This window comes from Tetrao urogallus, assembly GCF_951394365.1.
Source record: "Tetrao urogallus genome assembly, chromosome: Z".
Lineage (NCBI taxonomy): Eukaryota > Metazoa > Chordata > Aves > Galliformes > Phasianidae > Tetrao > Tetrao urogallus.
In genome coordinates this window covers 53,404,772-53,425,587 of record NC_136816.1, presented here as the reverse complement: position 1 = coordinate 53,425,587, position 20,816 = coordinate 53,404,772, and positions in this window count along the sequence as shown.

Genomic DNA, 20,816 nt, shown 5'->3' with positions numbered 1-20,816 from the left:
GGTCACTAACTCAGATTCAGTGGGCAAGTAAACTTGTGACCTTTTGCTAAAAATTAATAAACCACCATAAGCACCTCAAACAGAGGGGGAAGGCAGCATCTGCTTGTGTTAGCTCAAGCCTGGACCTGCTTTTCTTTCATAATGACCTGACTGCAAATGGAGGCTGCTGTATTTTATGTTGCAGACTGCCTTCTAAAGGAGACTGACCTGAGACGCATGGCATCATTAAATTGGGAATGATGCTGGACATGCACTGCAACCACAGAAGTGAAAGGTGAGCTGCTGCTTCAAATTGTTTTAAAAACTCATTATCGTTAATAAATACCAAGCTGTGTTACGTGCACCATTTCATTAAAAGAGGATATCCAGAAGGAGAGCTTAATTATCTTGCTCTAGTAAAATGCCCCAGAGGCAAAAGTGGAATGTATAATTACAGTGCCGATGTGGCCTACTGGCCTGCCAGTGGTACAAGTGAGATGGGGACCTGGCTCTCTAATTCTGATCTCACTTTTACCGTACGTGACTGTTGGGGCACATAATCCAACATCATTTCCAACATGACAGCCCTAGGACTTCCAGAGGCAAGTAATCAACGTGCCCTATGGATTTATTTTAGTATAAAAACTGGAGCATTCACAACCTATTTCCCATTTGCCTTCATGCATGCTTAGGTAGGTACTGACTCAACTTATCTCAGATGGCTTGGATTCAGCAACTAGGAGTACCTTGGCAAAAAGGGCACTGCATGATTTGGGACTGTGGCAGCTGGTATCCAGACTCTCTGAAATTGCCCTGCTGCTGACAATGGCTGTCCCAAACCACACAGAAAACAACTTACTTACATCAGATGTGGGACCTATTTTGCTAAAAGCCGAGGAAGAGGAAGCACAAGACAAGATTTACAACATATCTACAATTGCAAAATGCAGTGGGTTGTGTTTCTACTAATCAGCATAAAGTCAGGAATAGCAAAACCACATCTGCACAACACAAATCAGCTCATGGTGCTTGGGACCCTTGAGTATCTAGTGATGCTACTAACTTCTTCACCTACATCCCACATCTTTGCATCTACTGCTACTTCTCAAAAAAAAAAAAAAAAAAAAAAAAATTGCCACCACATAGACTTGGCCAGCTGTCCCACAGCAGCCTGCTCAGTGCTTGCACCCCGATAACCTGCTGTCAGCAGTGAGTCCATAGTTTTGTGCATCCACTTGATCTCAACAGCTACCTCAAATAGCACTGAGAGAAGCACTTCACTATGGCATAGAAATTTCTTGGACAATTTAATGTCCCCTGGGATGTGCAATGGCATTGGTACCTGGCAGTGTTTTCTCTGTGATGGAGGTGCTCCTATGGCAGCACTGCTTGGAGAAAGATGAAGGGTTATGTTCTGTCTGAACGTTTACCTCTCTGCTACCTGAACATTTACCATGCCTGGAGCACTTCTCATTTGTGCACTACTCAAAACTGCCCATGTGTAAGACTCTCACCTGCAATTTGAGGGGTAATAAAGCCTAGAAGTCAGCTTGATTAATCCCAGTTTCAAGGCACAGCAAGATCTACTAAGATCTACTTTATCCAAGGATAAAGAACTAGCCTTCCTAGAAATGTCCCATAGGATGAGAAATTCTAAGAACAACAGCAAGAGAAGACTTTCTGTAGCCGAGCAAGGAGCAGAGTTAAAAAGCATTTGAGTGAGATATTCCAGATTCTGAAGGGCACAGCCAGAACTCATCAGCTTCTTCCCCTTGACCCCATCCCAAAGCATGAGAACAATAAGACTCCACAACATTAAAGACAATAAATTTAGAAGAAATTACAAAGGGTGTTGCTTTGTACACTGAGTAGAGAGCTTGTGGTCTTCACTAATGCAGACGCTCAATGTCAAGAATGTACAGCTGGATTTTTAAGAGCATTGTCTAATTCAATCATTGCTGGCTACTACATGTAGCATTCAAATAATCCAGGAGTGGATTTCACCCTGCAGTGCTGCAACTATAAAGATTACCTCTGAGGAATGTGTGTGCCTGCGCGGGCGAACTACACCACTGGCTGAGTGTATCCATGTTTGTTTGTTTGCTTTTCCCTTCTGGATTTTTACTTTTAATATTTTTGAACACATGAGGCTGAAGCAAATGGAATGACTTTGCAGTGAGAAAGCCCAAAGCTAAAGCTAGAGTTAAGGGGAATTTAGGAGTCAAGATGTTTCATGTTTGTATATGTATCTTGGCAATGGATTTTGAAGGACATCAATACCCAAATGTTTCAGAAGGTCTAATCCAATGTGGTGGAATAACAACTGCGTAATACATGTATTCTGCACAATCAAAAATAGAAGGAAAGTGATTTCTGTCACCTTAGTTCCCTGGTATGATTTTGAAAGTACCTAGAAAACATCTTCCAGGTGCTTCAAGTGCAATGACCCCACAGATGAAATCTCTGCTATCTTTATTAGCTATGCCTAAGCATGCAGCTGAGTTTGCTATGCCATGTGGTTTGAACTGACTCTGTCCTGCCTGCAGTGATAGCATTCAGGTCTGAGGCACTCCTATGGCTGAGTTTCACCCCTCTAGTCGGGACTGTTGTTTGATCATAAAAGCACTCTAGCATAATGGCACAGCCATTTTCTTTTCTAGAAAGACTGAAAAGGTAGAGGATAAGTGGGATGCAGGACCATGCTGAACCACACCTCTCCTTGAACCTGCTGAAAGGTGGATGACGGTGGGGCTGCTTGCAGTCAAGAGGGTTTTCTCTATCCGAGATGCTCAGTTGTACAGCTTGCTCCTTGGCACCCAAATGTAACTTACCACAATAGCAGTACAATATCCTCATCAACTTCTGCAGGGCAGAGCCCCGTGGAAGCTACCAGAGAGGTTTGGGCAGTCTGTTTTCTGAACACCTGATAGAGTTGGGCTGCCCATGGGATATTTTCCTGTTCTCTTTTGTAGGCCACAAAAGTGGTGACTTCTGGCTACTGGGTGTGCTTCCCTCTGTGTTTACCTATTCCAAGCACTTCATGTTTTTCATGGGTACTCAGGGGAGTTAAAGCACTCAAGTCACAAGATGTGCCAGCACAAGCAGCTGTTGGTGCAGCAGAAGACACAGCAGCCCTGGTGTACAGCGCTGAAGAGAAACGTGTTTCTGAGTCTCTTGCATGGGATGGAGTCTCTGAGAGCTTAGCAGCTCTCAGAAATAAGTCCATGACTAAATACAATGTTTGGAAATGGATTCAATAGAGGAGAGGCTGTGCTGCCCAGCACTGCTGCAGGCTGGTGATGTTTCTGGCTGTGAGGGATTCAGCCAGGCATGACTTGGACAGGGGTGCTCAGCTCTCACATCCAAAGCCACCAAGCACCCCAAACCAGTCTCCACCCAGCAAGACTCCTGCCTGCCCTATTCCAAGAAGGCGTTGTGCCACCAGGCCTGTGACACTCCTGTGACATGCAGAGACTGAGATGAGTAATTCATGGCTCCAGACAGAGCTGGTGGCACCTCCTGTTAAGGGTCCTGCACAATATTTTCCATTGTGTTTGTGTTCAGTTACTCCTCTTTCTGCCAAATGCTTCTGACTCAAGCTGCTATTTTATTTAAATTTCATCCAAAACAACGTCTTGTTTCTGAAAGTGAGGGCAGTGAGAAATATGTTGTTTTATACACATATACAGAAGGGCAGAGCATCATCTTATAAGGTACCTGGCTTTTTCAGTGCACACCTGTTCTTACTGCCAGCCTATTCATGATGGCTCAGCAAGGACCTACTGGAACTGTGTGTAGATTTGGCTTTTTTGTGGCTCCAGTTGCACAGCCAGGGCTTGTGTGTCCTCAAGCTTGCAGAATTCCTCTTGAAGCACAGGAGATGGATTTTCTTTACTGCTGGATAAGTTCTGTGGAAGACAGTGAGTGCTAGAGAAGATAATAAAATCATAGTACAACCAAATTTGGAAAAGACCTCCAAGATCATCCAGCCCAATTGTCCACCTGCTACAAATACTTCCTCACTAAACCGTGTTCCTTAGTACAACATCTAAACATTTTTTTAATACCTCCAGGAACAACGGCTCAACCACTTCCCTGGGCAGCCCATTCCAGCACTTATCCACTCTTTCTGAGAAGAAATTTTTCCTAATATCCAAACAGAATCTCCCTGGGCGCGATTTCAGGCCATAAATTCAACTACCAGCATACTACATGATGTTATGATGTGGAATACCAATAACCAAAATCAGAAAACCATAACACTCTCATCCTATTGCTAGTTACCCGGGAGAAGAGGCCAAATCCCACTTTGCTACAACCTCCTTTCTATAGTTGTAGAGAGCTATAACATCTGCCCTGAGTTTTCTCTTCTCCAGACTGAACAATCCCAGTTCCCTCAGACACTTCTCATAGGACTTGTGTTACAGACCCCTCACATGTTTCGTTGCCCTTTCCTGGACACGCTCCAGGGCCGCCATGTCTTTCTTGTAATGAGGTGCCCAAAACTGAATGCTGTACTTGAGAGGTAGCCGCAACAGTACTGCATACAGGGGAACAATCACTTTCCTGCTCCTGTTGGCAACACTATTTCTGATACAAGCCAGGATGCCATTGGTCTTTTTGGCTACCTGGGAACACTGCTGGCTCATCTTTAGCTGACCACTGATCGACACTCTCAGATCTATTCCTTCCACATGGTCTTCCAGCTGCTCTGCCCCAAGCGTGTAGTGTTGCCTGGGGTTGCTGTGGCCAAAGTACAGGACCTGGCACTTGCTTGTGTTGAACTTCATCCCAACTTCATCCCACTGGCCTCAGCTCAGTGATCCAGCCTGTCCAGATCCCTCTGTACAGTCTTCCTACTCCTAGTCAGATCAACATCTCTTTCCATCTTGCTGTCATCTGCAAACTTACTGAGGATTCACTCAATTTTCTATCATCCAGGTCATCAGTAAAGACATTAAACACGAGATTTGAAAGTACCTCAGAGAGGAGAGGAAGGAGGGGAAAAGGTTGGCTTCTGTACTTTTGAAAATTATTTGCATGAAGATGTTTTCTTATCTCAATGTTTTGAACTAAGCCAAGGCTTGGACTTCACAGGGGCAGGTTTTCTTTAAGAAATAATGAATTCCCTGGATATAAGTGATGTCTGCACAAAAAATACGCATCTTGTCCCTAGAATGTGTCTGCTAAAAAATTGTCCATTGTATGCAAGTGAGATGCACATAACAGCAGTTATCAATAGTCACAGAATCACATTATCACAGAATGGCTTGAGTTGGAAGGGACATTAAACACCATCTAGTTACAACCCCCTGCTAATAGAAGGGACACCACTCACTGGATCAGAGTGATAAGTGATAAACACTTTCCTTGTCCTGCTGTCCATCCCTGCTGGAAACCTGAATGATTTGAGAGTTTTCAGTATGGTTTTCCTTCTCCAGGAGACCAGGCTGTAGAAGGTGACTGGTTCCATGTATGGCCCGGACCAGATTTGACTTTGGAGGACTGAAAGTGAGCTCTTGGTGGTGGCATGCAGAGCCTTCAGTAAAGGATGCATTTTGCCACATAATGACAATATGGTGATGCTGCTGTGCAAGTAGTCAAGGCTGTGTATTTACAAATGGAGTATGATGAGTGCAGGATGCAGCACTGAGCCTGGGATTCACCACCATCTTTTTGCTGCAAACCATCCAAGGAGACAGAAGGACACTCCAGGACCCCCCACGATTTCAACAAATGCCAGTGTCAGGGCAGCTATTCAAGCAATTGTCTTCCCAATGGGGTTGGGAGCTGTCTAAGATCCAAAACACAATGGCAGGTGCAGGAATGCAAGGTACTCACTCAGAGATTCCCTGTTTGGAAATAAACCCCACAGCATTTCCCTTCATGCTGTCCTGCATGCTCATGCACCATAGGAGCACTGAGCAGCAGGTACATCTAGCTGCTCTGGCTGCATGTGCATCAATACAAGACAGCAAAACTTGATGGGATGTCTTACAAGTTGCACAGAGCCAAATCTCGCTCACCTTCCCCAGGGGATCAGCTCCACCAAGGACTAAGGAGTTGCACTGGCTTATGCCCAAGCTGAGTTTAGCACAAATACTGCTTAACTTTTCCATGAGACATTAGTGATTCTAATAAATCCCTACATAACACCTTCATTAAGCAGGATTTACTGTAACATGCAATATATGCTTTATGTCTCACCTGCATAAACAGCCATGGTAACACTATAAATTACAGCATTCCTGTTAATGGATTGCAGGCACCTCAACCAAGGTGAAACACTTAATGGTTTTCAGCATGCACCAAAATTACAAGAAGCGTGGAGCAGAGTGGTTACAGAATGTACGAGTGCTGTAAGCCTTGCAAAATTATTCTTCTAAAAAAATAGAAAGAAGAAAAGATCTAACCTCCCAAAGTTTTGCATACTGCAGCATTAGCACTAGACTTCAAGGCTTGGTAACGGAAACTGGCTCTGATTTTTTTGAGATATACATTACATCATAGTCTTCTTTTAGGGCATTATGTCATTCCTGCTGAGACGCATTATCTCGGCTTGGCCCAGCATTAGCGATTTTTGCAGGCCTACTGCAGTGTTCCCAAAGCACTGCTGGGAACCACAGACTGAAATCTGAAACATTTATCTTTTACAAAGCTGAAAAAGGGGGAAGATGTTAACATCAGGCATCACTGCCTTCTTTAACCCTCTCCTGACTGTTTCCTCCTGGATCTTAGATTTGATGTCTTTGAACATGCTGTACAAAGGAGGTAGCCTTTAAAAAGTCATGTTAGAGGGGCATAATATTATTTCTTTCCACTCTCTGAGCAGTGCCTTTTCTGCTGCATGAATAACACCTCCCCAATATTTACAAGATGTCAACATGAATCAGATTGTACTCATGTGCATTGACAAGCTGTATTCCACAGACAAAGTTAGAACATATACTAAGAATAAAAGGGGAATGCAATGAAAGTTTTTCTGTGACTCAATTCTTATTATTTTTTTTATTTAGTACCAAGCAATCTCGATATTCTGTTTTTCCGTACACATAGAAATCATGCCCACCTGGCTGGATCCACACATCCTGACCCGTTTGAGAATACAAAAGCTGAATTCCAGGAGTGCAGGGAACTGAGTAGATATTATGTCTTCTGACTTCAACCATGAAATTAGTAGCTCATTTTGTCTCACTGCATCTAGAACAGGATTAGAGGCTGTGCCATGGAGAGAACAGACGGTGCTTTCAAGATACAGCAAAGATATTCACCAAACCCACGAGAATCCCAACACCTCCTTCATCACAAAAGCACAATTAGAAATGGGGGCTGTGAGAGCTAAGTGGAAATAGGAAACGTTCAACCATGACTAAATTCCAATTGCCCTTCTTATTATAAACTGACTATTGCTATTCAGTGGAAGACTTTATTTTTCTGCTCCATTTTTTCTTAAATTATTTGTTTCAATGAGTTGCCACATTTTGGTGCTTTAAAGCTCTCTGCTGCAGCTGAAGTATGTTTTCTAGAAAGACTGTAATAGCAACAGTTTCATCATAAAGGAATGATTAGTGGCACAAGCAGAACTCAGGAGATGGGGCATCATTTAATCCTGCCAGAAATTGCTTTCCCTCTTGGACCAAAAACATTTCCCTTTCTTCATTTCCTTTCAGCTTGCAGCGCCTGAATAATATGGCATTAAAGAGGAGAACAAGTCCTTGTATGACAACTGCCATCCCCATCCCAAATTCCATGTCCATGAAGAAGACTCTCTAGCCCCAGCAGCAACCCTCCACAGGCAGAAATGTTATGTTTGAGGAACCAAATACTTCACATTCCAAAGGGATGCATGTGGCAAGCTCCCCTCCTGCTGCCCTTCGTGGTTGTGACAAGTCAACTCAAACTTAAATGTAAAGTTGGTACCTACAGGCAGGAAAAGTCTGTTCTGTTAGAAAGCCAGCCATGAGAGGTGGAAAAATGGGTGAGTTTCCAGATATTTTCACCAAAAATAAACTCACAAAGTTTTTGACATTGATTCATATCAATGATATGCTATAATAACTCACCCAAGGGAAGGCAGTTACCCACTACCTGAAGCAGCAAAAAAGCAGCCTGCAGACAGGTGGGAGTACTTACTGGCAGTTGATTGCTTCAAAAGGTCTGATGTCATATATAACACAGGAGGAGACACTAGATTAGCCAAGGTGAAAAGCTTTTGCAGACTGGTGCTTTATGGGTCCTGCATGGCACAGGACGTTCAGCCACAATTCACCAGCAGAGGAGAATATATTGGTCAGAAAGATCCACACTTCTGAAAGCTGCTTTAGTTAAGGCACCACAGCAAAGTGCACTTAAAATTCAGAGCAAGTAAATACAAACACTTTTGCTCCACACCCAGAGGACTACTAAAACTGCAGTTGTGTAAAATCACAGGACCAAGCCGTGCTTCTAATCAGCATGGCATACATCTGGGTTATCTTCTTGGACTCTAGCAGAGCTACTTCACCTTTATGCAGGTTTAAGCAAGAGCACCATTTCGCACATGGTGCCAAGCAACAGACTCAAAACGGACTGATCTCATTTTGTAGGGGCTCCTGCAGGTTTTGTGCTGAAGGTGGTATCCTCCAGGTCACACAAGGAAGCCCATTGCTAGCAAGAGGTGCTGGAGCTGGACTTGACAATCCTTATGGGTCTCTTCCAACACGGCATTTCTTATGATTCTATGATGGCCAGTGACACGTGACATCACCTCATCAGGTAAAAAGCTCCTGCTCCTTAGGTGCTCTAACTCACAGCTTCCCATCAGACAGCAGGTCCTTCCAAGACCCAGTGTGTTCTTGTGGCAGCAGGGTCCTTCCTTGTAGTGGGGTACATGTCCTCTGACTTCTTGCTGTCAGAAGGCAGTAGGCTCCACATTCCTCATGCATTTGGGAAGCAGATCCTGCATAAGCAGCCCCACTCAGCTGCAACAAAGACAAGGCAAAAAGCTCCTACCAGAATTAGTTAAATTCACAATCTTAAATATTCGTTTGCCTTCTGTCCTTTTCACTCCAACATCTTCAGACATAATTTACAAAGGAGTTCTTTTGATTTCAATTAATGTTATAAATTCCTTTTTCTTTTCACCGATGGTGTGAAATTAGAAGCCTGTTCTTGATTTCCTGCTGCATGGCTCTGGTTTTACAACTGAGTACCTCAACTGATTTTACTCTTCCTTGAGCTGTGAATCTCACTGCTGAATTTATGCCTGCAGAAGACACCAGCCTGCTACAGCCCCAGTGGGAATGTCTGAAAGCATGGGGTTGCAGCTCGCAGCTTTAACTCTGGATTAGAGGGGAAAGGAGTTTTTGTTAGCAAGCGGATCTGTTAAGTAGCAAATTTTTAAAAATTGGGGAACTCAATAAGTTTCCAAGAGAAAAAAAATGGCAGAACCATATAAAAACTCATATTTAATTTTTGTGCTTTTGACATGCAGATATCTGTTTCAGAATGCTGCACCTATTTCCATTTGATGCTGAAAACAAAACTTTTCTTCTCATTATTTTGAAACACCATTCTTCACTTTAAAGCTGATCCAAGTGCCCCCCTAAAGAGGTAAAAATGTTTTGGAGAACATTAAGCAATGCCAAAATGAAAGTGAAATAGCTTTAAAAGATCCACTAGCATTTTGACATTAGTTCAGTAACATGCTTCAAACTTTCTTTCTGATTTTTTGGTGGCTTTCTCACCATTTTTGTTTTGATTGTCCACAGAATCACAAAGCTTGTTTTTCATTCAGAAGACTAGGCTGACAATGGTGGGACAGGATGGAAGTACAAGGCCTTATGGTGGACACATGAATTTGCCATTCACTTCAGATCATCATTTATTGTCAGACCACAAAAGTCTGTTTTTGGAGTGCCCAAAGGCTTTGGCTTTGCCCACAATCCTGAGGAATCAGTATGTTTGTGCAATGTCACAGGTAATCAGTTATGGACAACATATGCCTTGTGTCTTATTCACACAAGAACATATGTGGGTCTGGTGAAAGCTCACCACAGAATTTTTATTGGTCTCAGCCTTGAACAGCAATCTCTCATCTGCTCTGTAGTAGTATTACTGGAGATGGAAGATTGGGGAGAGGACTCCTTTTTGATGAGGCTTCTTGAGTCTCAGTGAGAGTACATATAAGCAAAATAGATATATATATTTTTAAGTGTTTCTGTAATGGACTACATCTGTCACTCATTTTACAGCCTTGTAACTTTCAGACTACTGAGAAAAATTCACTCTGGCTGAACACTTACACAGCCTAGTATCCGGAATCAGCTTTCACACTGTGGTACAAGGCTCAGCTCTCTGCCCAATGCAACTTGAGCATCTGGACAAGGATGTGCTGGTATTTATGGAGGCAAAAGTTGCTGCGATATTATGTTTCACTGTAAAAGTAACCCTCAACTAGACATGTGTTCCATGTTGCATCAGCATGCCGTCCTTATGGGATGAGCAGCCACGGCTGCAGGAGAAGGTGAGTTTGCGTGACACGTGTAGGGACAGCACATGGGAACAAGTGCTGTGAGGCCTCTACAGAAGGACCTTTGCTTTTCATCACAAAATCACATCACCAAAACACAATGAAAAGTACCCTTTTATGCTCAGGGCAAAATGTAGTGTATACTGTTCATTCTTCCATACCTGGATTAAAAGGAATTGCAAGAAGATGCTGAGTAGTATTGCAAACAGCTGCCAATAGGGATGGGCTCACACATGACCAACAGGAGCACTGAGGGCATCCTTATGATGTGTGGAAATAGCTATCAAAGCACAGTGAAAGTTAGACTCTGATTCTGCCAGTAAACATGCAACAGAAGTGGGCAGCCTGTGTTTTGCGTGCAGATTCCCCTTGGGACCACAGTAGTGAGGGAGAAAAGATGTCACATCTTAGCCAAAAAGAGATCTGAAGAAGGAGCTGGGGCTGTGGAGTGATAGATCAGCTTTGGAAGTGTTGCCTGTGTTGCCTGTGACTACCTTTTCCTTGTGCAGTTGCTGATGAAGTGCAAGGATGTCAGGCCCTCACTGGGCCAGAGGGCTGGACAGAGCTCCCATGCCCTGACCAGGGTCTATGGGAAAAGACAGCCATTTTCAGCTTTACATTGCATGTGGAAAAATTAATTTCAAAATTTGTGGAGAGGCCAAAATACTATACAGTGACCCTTGTCCTTGTGTACTGGCTGGATTATCTTCACCTGCCAAGCCGTCTTGCAAAGCCCGAGAGGGGTTTCTCTGCTTTCTCCTCCTCATTGCAGTGACAATGTGCCCATGTTTCCTTCAGCACCAGGAGTATAACTCCAAGAGCTGCAGGAAAGTCATCTGGGTGCAGTAGCACAGAGTAGGAAGGAACAACTTCTTTCAGCCACAAAGCAAATGGGAGTCAAGACTCAGTCATAAAAGTCAGTGCATATCATGCAAAGTTCAGCTCTTTTTTTCACATTTAGACAGTAGCTGACGAAGAAGAGGAAGAACCAAGTATTTTCCCCAGTTTTCCCATATTTCCACACTCACTGCCCATTGTGGAGCTTCCAAGTAGAGCTGCATTCAAACTTTATGGGGGCAGAGTGAACCCAGCTGACACAATTTTAGAAATGAACTCAGTGAGGTGAAAAGATCATTTTTCTCTCCTGACATTTCCAACTACTTAGTTGCTTAATTATCTGTTTCCAGAATGTCTCCCTATAAGCACCAGCAATTTTGCCCATTAGCAATTAGTGAAAACAGTTATTCTTCTGAACTTTGTGCAGTTGAATAAATAGATTAATGCTCAACCTTCTGATTGTGTCTACATGGGGCAGATTCTCAGCTGGAGCAAGCTGACTTAGCATTACTCAAATTAACATTTTACTTTTGTACTTAAAAAGCAAATTGAAAATGACAAATCTTTTTAAAGAATGACTTTATTTCCTATATTACACTATTCTAGCAACAATACACTCTTTTGTCATGCAAATAATTTCAGCAGTGACCCAGTGAACAGATAAACTTCAGCCTTGCACATATTCTTGCTGCTGACAGACAGTTTTATAAACAGCAACCAGTAAAAATCTTCCAAAAGATGCCAGATTGGAGTGAGCTTTAATGAAATCACCTTCACATTACATCTTCCTGCTCCAAATTATCATAATAGTTTCAAAGAGGAGAACTTCTAATGAAGTTAGGCCACAAGCAATAATTACACTGGACCATTAAAATTTGCTAATGGAGGATCCATATCACAGATGTAATACACAAATACTGTAATTGGTTACATTTTTATCATCAGTAAAAACATACCCAGAGAGTCAGTCCAGAAAGCAAACAATCCAGTTCTGCCTATCAAAGACTCTGCAATACATCAAATTCAGCATTTACAAGGTATCTGTTCCTGCATAAAAATAGAGAATAGTAAAAGAGACGGTATCACATACTTTAAAATAAAAGGATTCTTCAGGAACATCTACAGGAAAAAGAAAAAAAAATCTGAGAAAAGTCCCTTTCCCCTTTCTCTGAATTTTCTCTTGCAGTTTTCCTAAGCCATTTATAATCATGTCTCTGAGAACTTATCCTTGCTATTTTAAAACTGTTTCAACTTTATGCTGATGTGCATGGCTTCTTTTTCAGAGGACTGCTCATTTGTTACAGAAATAGTGCCTTTTCTTACCTTATTAAAAAAAAAAAAAAAGAATTAGAGAGCTCTGCATGGCTTGATCAGAGCGAGGACCTTGAGAGACCAGCATCTATCCTGTTGCCTGTACAAGCTCTGTGCAGCTCTCCTCCACCACTGCCTGTCAACCATCTCGGAAGAGACTGGAAATCATGAGTGCACATGGCTGATTGGGTATGTCACAGCCTGGGTTGCAGTTGGCCTAACCAAACTCAGAGCTTCCAGAGTGCTCAAATGCAAAGGCAAGGCCACGACCAGACCAAGGCACACACGGAGAATGTGTGGGCCAAGCACTGGCCTCAAGCACACACTCATATCTGGGTCATATCACCTCCCAGGCCAGGGACACTTACTGTGAATGGAGATAGATTTCACAGCTAAACTTAGGAGGCTACAGAAGCCAACATGAGATTCTCCATCACCCACTCCATGTGAGTGCAAGCCACAGTCAAGCCCACAGTGCTCCCTTTGGGGCAATTGGTGCAGAATGCCAGCCTCCACTGAGGGGCAGATTTTCCCCCAGGTGTGAATGAAACATAGACAGGGAAGGCTGTCAGCATGCAGAGGGAAACATTTGAAGTCTGGTGAGGGAAGTTGTAACCCCACCAGGTGCAAGCTGACACACCAGACCCAGATATATACCGTCAGTACAAGAGCCCTGGCTGAGCCCTGGCCCAGCAGCTCCTGGCACATCCCAGTGGGCCAGCGTAGGCTGGGGCCTCCTCTCAGCACATGCTTCAGCCACCTCCAAGCAGGACACAGGCATGGTTCATAGCTAGGCACTGGATCACAAAGATATTTTTTCATCAGCAGCCCATACGATTTTAACCATTGGCTCTGGAATTTGTTCCCTGTGTGCCGTGCCTCTTTATGGCATCAGCACCAAGGCAGGAAGTATTGCCCTTCCATGAGTAAATACTTCTAACAGGAAGCCTCAGTCTCTTCACTTGGCAGGAAAGAACAATGCACAGGCATAGCGGACTTATCTATTTCTGAGGAAAGTCATGTTTTCCAGAGGGAACTGCAAAGTTAAGCACATAAAAAGCAGCTCAGGATGGATGGATGGAAGGAGAGCATCCAGTCTACTTGAGATAGAAGGAGTGCAGAAGGACAGGACATGATTATTTGGGATTTTGGCCTTCTGAGGACCAGGGACTTGCTAGCCACTTGTTCTGGACACAGGCTCCACTCTCAACAAAGAGAAGTCAATAGGAGAGATTCATAAAAGTAACAGTGATTCTCACAGATAGGTGCATATCACAGCTGAGAAGAAAATATTCCCTCACACAAGCAACATCTTATAGAAAAGGTAACTGCCTGAAGGTACCTTAAGATGGCAAAACAGGGGGATGCTTTCATGGCAGATGGGGTCTCTTCACAGAGCTCCCTCATTTTGCTCATCGGGACAAGAGCAGGTGGCTTTCTGTGCAGAATGGCATTTTCACAGGCAAAGAGCTGATGTGTAGGGGAAACCGCACTACCTTACATGGACCCCAGAAACCAGGAATGCACCTAGGAACTTGCAGTGCCTCAGGAGACACAAATACCCATCCTAAAACAGAGAATTTTGCATTTTCAACTCCCTGCTCCACAGATGTAGTCATAACTCACTACAGCCATACAGATATTCAAATAGCTGTTATTCCCTTCAAGCTCTCTCTGTTGGCTTGTTCAAACCATACTGTCAAACCCCATATTCCTGAGCTAGTTACTTAAATCACTTTTCACAGTTGCTTCTATTCTCTCTATTATCATTAATGTTTATACTGTTCATAGATTGGGTGCTCTATAAAGCAAGGACATAGCTGTGCTCTCTCAGCTGCAAGGTCTTTCTGAAGGCAATATTCTTCGGCCAGTCTGGGCTTTTCAACAGCACTTGAAGGGCCTCATCTACTGTCAGTGCATGGTGTTGCTCCTGCAGTTCAGGACATGTGAACCTTAGCACCAAGTGCCAGCTAAAGGGAAAGGGCTGCCAGGCTATGGCTTTCTTACAGCTATTTCTGCAATGTGTCATTTAAGCTAAACGAACCCCTGGTTCTTTTCCCCATTCAATCTGAAATGCTTCCCACAGTGATGATGAGATGACATTTCTGGAAGCATCGTGTTTCAGCAGCTCTGAACTTAACAAATGAGTAAGGCATGAGCCATATGTTCAGAAATTATTTAGGAAAACTTGGGGAAAACCTGTCCCTGTAAGAATGTCCCTTCCCTTACTTTATCTGCTACTGCATGCCCCAAGTTGGTTTGAATTCCTCCAAGCTATGAAGCTAAGTGTGCCTCCTGGCTGCCAACAAAGACCATCACAATATTCCCAGACAGGCAAGAACTGTGTGTAGCACATAGTACAACCTGTGCATGGCTCTTGTTCCCACTGTTTCATGGGGCCACATTGACTCCAGCCATAGCTCAGCCATGGGGCCCTGCAGCCTCTGCCCAATCTGGTTTGTCCCAAAGATATGCCCATGCCTAGGTAGCATGAGTTCCTGAAAGGCAGGTCCTGCTTGGATCAACCTGATCACCACCTACAAATAGGTGACCTGCCTGGTAAATTGAGGGAAAGGTTGTAGTGTAGTCTACCTAGACTTTAGCAAAGCCTTTGACTATGCCCCCATAGCATTCTCCTGGAAAAGCTGCCAACCTATGGCTTGGACAGGTGTACTTTCCACAGGTAAAAAAAACTGGCTGGAGGGCTCAGTCTTGAGAGTGGTGGTAAATAGTGATAAATTCAGCTGGTGACCAGTCTCTTGTGGTGTTCCTCAGGGGTCCATATTGGGCTGGTCCTTTTTAATATCCTTATTGCTGATATGGATGAGGAGATGGAGTGCAGCCTCAGAAGGTTTGCAGATGACATGAGGCTGGGAGAAAGAGTTGATCTGTCTGGAAGTATGAAGGTCCTACAGAGGGTTTTGGACAGGCTGGATTGATGGGCCAAAACCAGTTCTACGTGGTTCAGCTGGTGCTAGGTCATGTACTTTGGTCACAGGCAACGCTACAGGCTTGGGGCAGAGTGTCTATAAAGGAAAAGGATTTGGGGGTGTTAGTTGACAGCCGGGCTGATCATGAGCAAGCAGTGTGCCCAGGTGGTGAAGAAGGCCAATGACATCCCGGCTTCTGTAAGTAGTGCTGTCAACAGAAGCAGGGAGGTGGTCCTTCCTCTGTACTCAGCACTTTTGAGGCTGCATTTCAAGTACTGTGTTCAGTTTTGGGGTCCTCAGTACAAGAAAGACATTGAGGCCTTGCAGTGTGTCCAGAGAAGGTGGTGAGGGGTCTGGAACACAAGTCTTATAGGAGGCTGCAGAGGGAACTGAGATTGCACCGTCTGGAGAAGAGAAGGCTCAGAGGAGATGTTATTGTTCTCTACAGTGACGTGAAGGGAGGTTGTGGTGATGTGGGGGTCAGTCTCTTTTACCAGATAATAGCTACAGGATAAGAGGAAATGGCCCTAAGCTGCACCAAGTGAGGTTCAAGTTGGATATTAGGAAAAATCTGTTCTCAGAAAGAGTGGTGAGGTGTTGGAACAGGCTGCCTGGGGAGGTGGTAGAATCACCATACCTGAAGGTCTTCATGAAAAGGGTAGATGTCACACTGACAGACATGGTATAGAGCAATCACGGGCATGGCTGATGCTTGGACCAGGTGATCTTAATGGTCTTTCTAACCTTAATGATTCTGGGATTCTATGATACCCCTGCACATACAGAGCCACAGGGAGGATTTACAGGCCAACTAGCAGTGCTTTCCACTAAGTACAAAGTAGCAGCATTAGGCTTTGCTTAGATTGTGGTGGCAAAGAAGCACAAGTGTGAGCAGGGTCACCCATATCTTACCAGACAGATGCTAAAATTCAGTCAAACAGCCTGAAGTGATGGTTTATACATGCCTGTCAGGAGCAATCTGCTGAGATCTTTAAAGGCTGAGTGCACATCCCTCTCCCTTAAGCTCAGTGTATGTCAGTGCCTGCTTCTCACCTAGGACAATTATATCTGAGTTTGCTTTTCCAAGCACAATATGTGGCACACATCTCTGATGGAGAGGAAGACAAAATGGAGAAGTGCCATGAGCTGGAGCATACAGGCAGCAGTTTGCATGCTGTTCTCCCTTGCTTGTTTGTTCAGCTAAGTTAATTGCTGATAGTAATTGCCTAATAATCAGATGTTTTGAGGACAATGAGAACGTTTAGCAAACAACAGAACTAACACTAGTCTGACCTCCCAAATCTTTGCAAATCAAGTGGAAGTCCAGAGGAATAAAATGTAATGGCTAATTGTTTAACATGAAAAGCTCAGCAGGGTTATGTGACAGTGGTGAACACACACACAGATACAAAATACACATTACCAAGCACGTCTGGACTTCCAGTTCCACACAGAAGACTGCAGACCCCTGCAGACATATCCATGAAATAACCCTCAGAGTTGATGGAAAATGCAATTAGACTTTCTTTTTGCAGACAAAAGGAAGAGATAACCCATAAAAATTTTTAGTCTATTTGGTAGCAACGCTTTCAATGTTTTCCACAATTTATGTAGAAGTGATGTTTATGATTTATCATCATACCACATAAACACTGCATCTTAAAGGTACAAGCTCTTTTTGCTTCACTTGCATTACTTAGCTATTGCTTATACTGGAGACTGAATTTACCCTAACCTGAAGTCTTTTCCAAAATACTTTTTTTTTCTATGATTTTTTTTTCCCCATGAATATAGAAGTCATTGCTCAAAGTGCAGTTCTGTGCACTTTTGGCACTCACATTTATAAAAAGATGCTGATGGTCTCAAGAAATTGAAGATAAGGGCTTTATAAATGATTTCAGGGCTGAAAGAAGAGAAGTACAGAGAAAGACTTCACGAGTCTTCTTTGCACACTGAAGTGTGCAAAGTGACATTCCCTGCAGCTTCTTTAGGTAGTGAAAATGCTGAGTCCTAGAGGCCCTTCTAAGTTCAAGTAGAAATGCACTGGAAAAACTAGTGAGTGGAAATCTAAGAAGGAAATTCAACTACAAGAAAGATCACAATTTTTAAACAGAGTTGGTAGCAACAAACAAACAAACAAGGAAAGCTAATGTTAATCAAGAGCAAGCAGCTCTATATAAAGTTTTGTCTAGCAAAGGTAGAAGAACATGTGAAGTGCTATAGGTGTCCTTCAGTGCAGAGAAATACAAGTCAGGAGGAAATATTTTTCTCTTGCCTTATCCTTGGTGATTAGAAAACATCTAATTTGCAGATGTGAAAACAAATTCAGACTCACCACCCTCATGTTCGCACATGCCCACTCAAAAGCCCTGGCAAAAATCACCCAAGAACACCTCTGATATACTGAAAAACATAATGTTTTGCACCAGAAATGAAAGAAGATAGTTTTGCAAAGGTCAGTTTCTCCTGTCTGAATGCCACGGGCAGCCTCATCTGCTCATCTTACCTATTATAAGAAATTAATAAAACCATTACCTCACCAAGCCTATCCTGGACAGATGGTTATCTTGCTAAATAGATGGCTTAACATAGCAGATCAGCTTCATGCTGAGGCAGGTGTTCAGAATATTTTTGATCTGCTGTCCAGAAGCTGCTGTGGCCACTTTCCCTCCCTTCTAGGAACAGCAGGGATTTTTTTGTTCGGACAGGTAATGATGAAAAAAGCAACAGAAGCAGACACTTGATTTATGAATAGCGTACACGTCAGCCACTTCTGTAGCAAAAATTAAAAGCTATCACTGCAAAACTATGATTTAGAACCACCAGAATGAGATGTTATTTGTTTCTGTCTTTGTTTATATAATACTTCAAAGATCACAGAAGAATACAGTTGCAATTATTTTCTGATGCTGCTCCTCGGAACTATTATTTTTAGTGTATGCAGTTCTCCCCCAACTCTGAATTTTTGGCAATGCAAAGCGGTTGCTAGGCCAGGAGTTAATGGTTATGAGATAAGCATTTATCTCACTTGGTGGCATGTCGGCTTGTTCTTTTTTCAAATATTATTTGCTCTTATGCATGTTGTTCTTCTGCCAAAGCTGAAGAAAAATTGCCACTCTTTTTTCAAGAAAGCACGCACTATAACTTGATTCCAATTAACAGTGTGGGTTTTAAGTACAATCTTCGTACTGCTTCTTTTTTTCGCTCTCATTTATCACTATTGTGTACTTGTCATCTGTTATTCTATACTGTTCCAACTCTTTTTCCGTATCTGAAGATAAGTTTGTGGTAGGGACATCTTGAGCACAAAATGAATTTTCAAGCTCTTGTCTGGAAGGACAGGAGTCCCAGAGGTTATATTGATTTTCTAGCATGCTTATGCACGTTCCAGAATTGTCCCAATTACAAAAATTTACTGAGTAGCTTTCCACTGTGCTGTACCCTGCGTTCCCTTTGAATTCCCTTTCATTTTCTGTTCTGCAGGATGGAGCCTCAGGTTATTGTCAGGCAGCCTGAGCTGTTTACTGCTTCCCAAGTGCTGCTGATAGCTGTGCAGAGGAAGCCGGCAACTGTGTGAAGGATCAAAAAGAGAGCATCAAGCTCCATTCCTGTAATTTACCCAGGGATTGTTTCTTCACGTCTTTTATTCTCAGCATAAGTGGATTGATTCAAGGATGAAAATGGAAGGCATTTCTCTCTACAGAGCACATTTCAATTTAATCAGATTTTTCACTCTATAGAAGTGGGCCACAGAGCTATCAGCCAATGTCATGTATAAGTAATTCCTCCTGTGTTTTTTTACTTTATATCCGATAACTGGGGTTCTGTAGAAATCAAAAGCTGACACATTTGAATTATGTTATCCTTTACTATACTGAGTATGGAGTAAAAAATGCAGAGTGCAAGGAGGTCCCTCCACCTCAGTAGCAGATGAATCTGTAAATCCAGGTTACGTTGGCCAGAGTGCTCTCATGCCCTGGATTTCCTGATCACTGCCTTCCACAAGTGCAGTTTGCCTCTGTCTGGGTCCCTCTGGTCCATACCTCATATTTTTCTCTTTTTTTTCCTTGTTTACTGTTTCTGTAAGTTTAAATCTGAGTCCCAATCTATTTCTTATTTTGTCTTACTTTTCCACTGACCCAACAAAGATATTTTTAAAATTAAACATTAAATTACGTTATAGCAAAAAAGAACTATTGTTTGATTCATAGTTTTTCAATATGTGTTACAGTTGTTAACAAATTAGTCTAACTGGTATTCCTGTGAGACAAATCTCATTTTTATTTTCCCTTGATACATAGAATTTTCCAAAGACCAAATTGATCAATAATTTATTGTTCCAGGTTTTCAATAGCTAAACTTGCCAACCCAGAAGAAAAAAACAAATTAATGTTTTTGTCATGTTTTTGCCTTTTTGGTTGTGAGGTGACAGAAAACAGAAGGAAAAGTCTGTGTGTCAGTCCTTTACACATTTATCAAACTGAAGTACCTAGACCACACTAAAAATGGCAGGGTTAAATTAATTCTTGTGATACATAGAAGAGCATTCCTCAGAAAATTGACATTCAGCTTCATATACGAAGCTTCGAAATCATGAATCCACATTTATGCTTGTTCAAAATTGTACAATAAATAGGATGTGCTTTGAGTTTTGCAGCAAGAGGGATTCAGAATAAAAAAATATTTCCAGCAATAAATGCCAAACATTCATAAAACACAGCAGGTAAAAACATTTTAGTAAGAGGGGCTGCCTGCTAAAATGAGAGGCCCTAAAAATATTTTTTTTCCTTTTTTAATTTTCTCTAAAGAGAATAGTAATAGGGCCAAGGAAATAATCTAAACTGATACATAAAATCTGTTTTAACTGGTTTTCTGCCTTGAGGTATATAATCAAGACTAAAAAGCACAACATAAAACCTCAGCAAGAATATCAGAAATTACCACATCTCATTGCTTCTTCAGCCCCTCTTCTTCTTATTGATGATGATGTTTAACATAAGAAAAATGGTTGGGTAGAAATGTTATTTCTTATTCCTACTCTTTAGGAATAAACACAACCTTCTGGGCAGATAGCACCCTGCCAGCTGCACCTGGAGCCATGCAAGTGTACACTGACTTCCTTTCATTAAATACACTTTGGGATCAGGGGATAAGTCAGGACTTTAGAGGCTTTGTAAGTCCCCTAAATCCAGGCAAAGGCATAGATCTGAGAGCAGTAAAGCAAATTGTCTGTAATCACACACATTTCA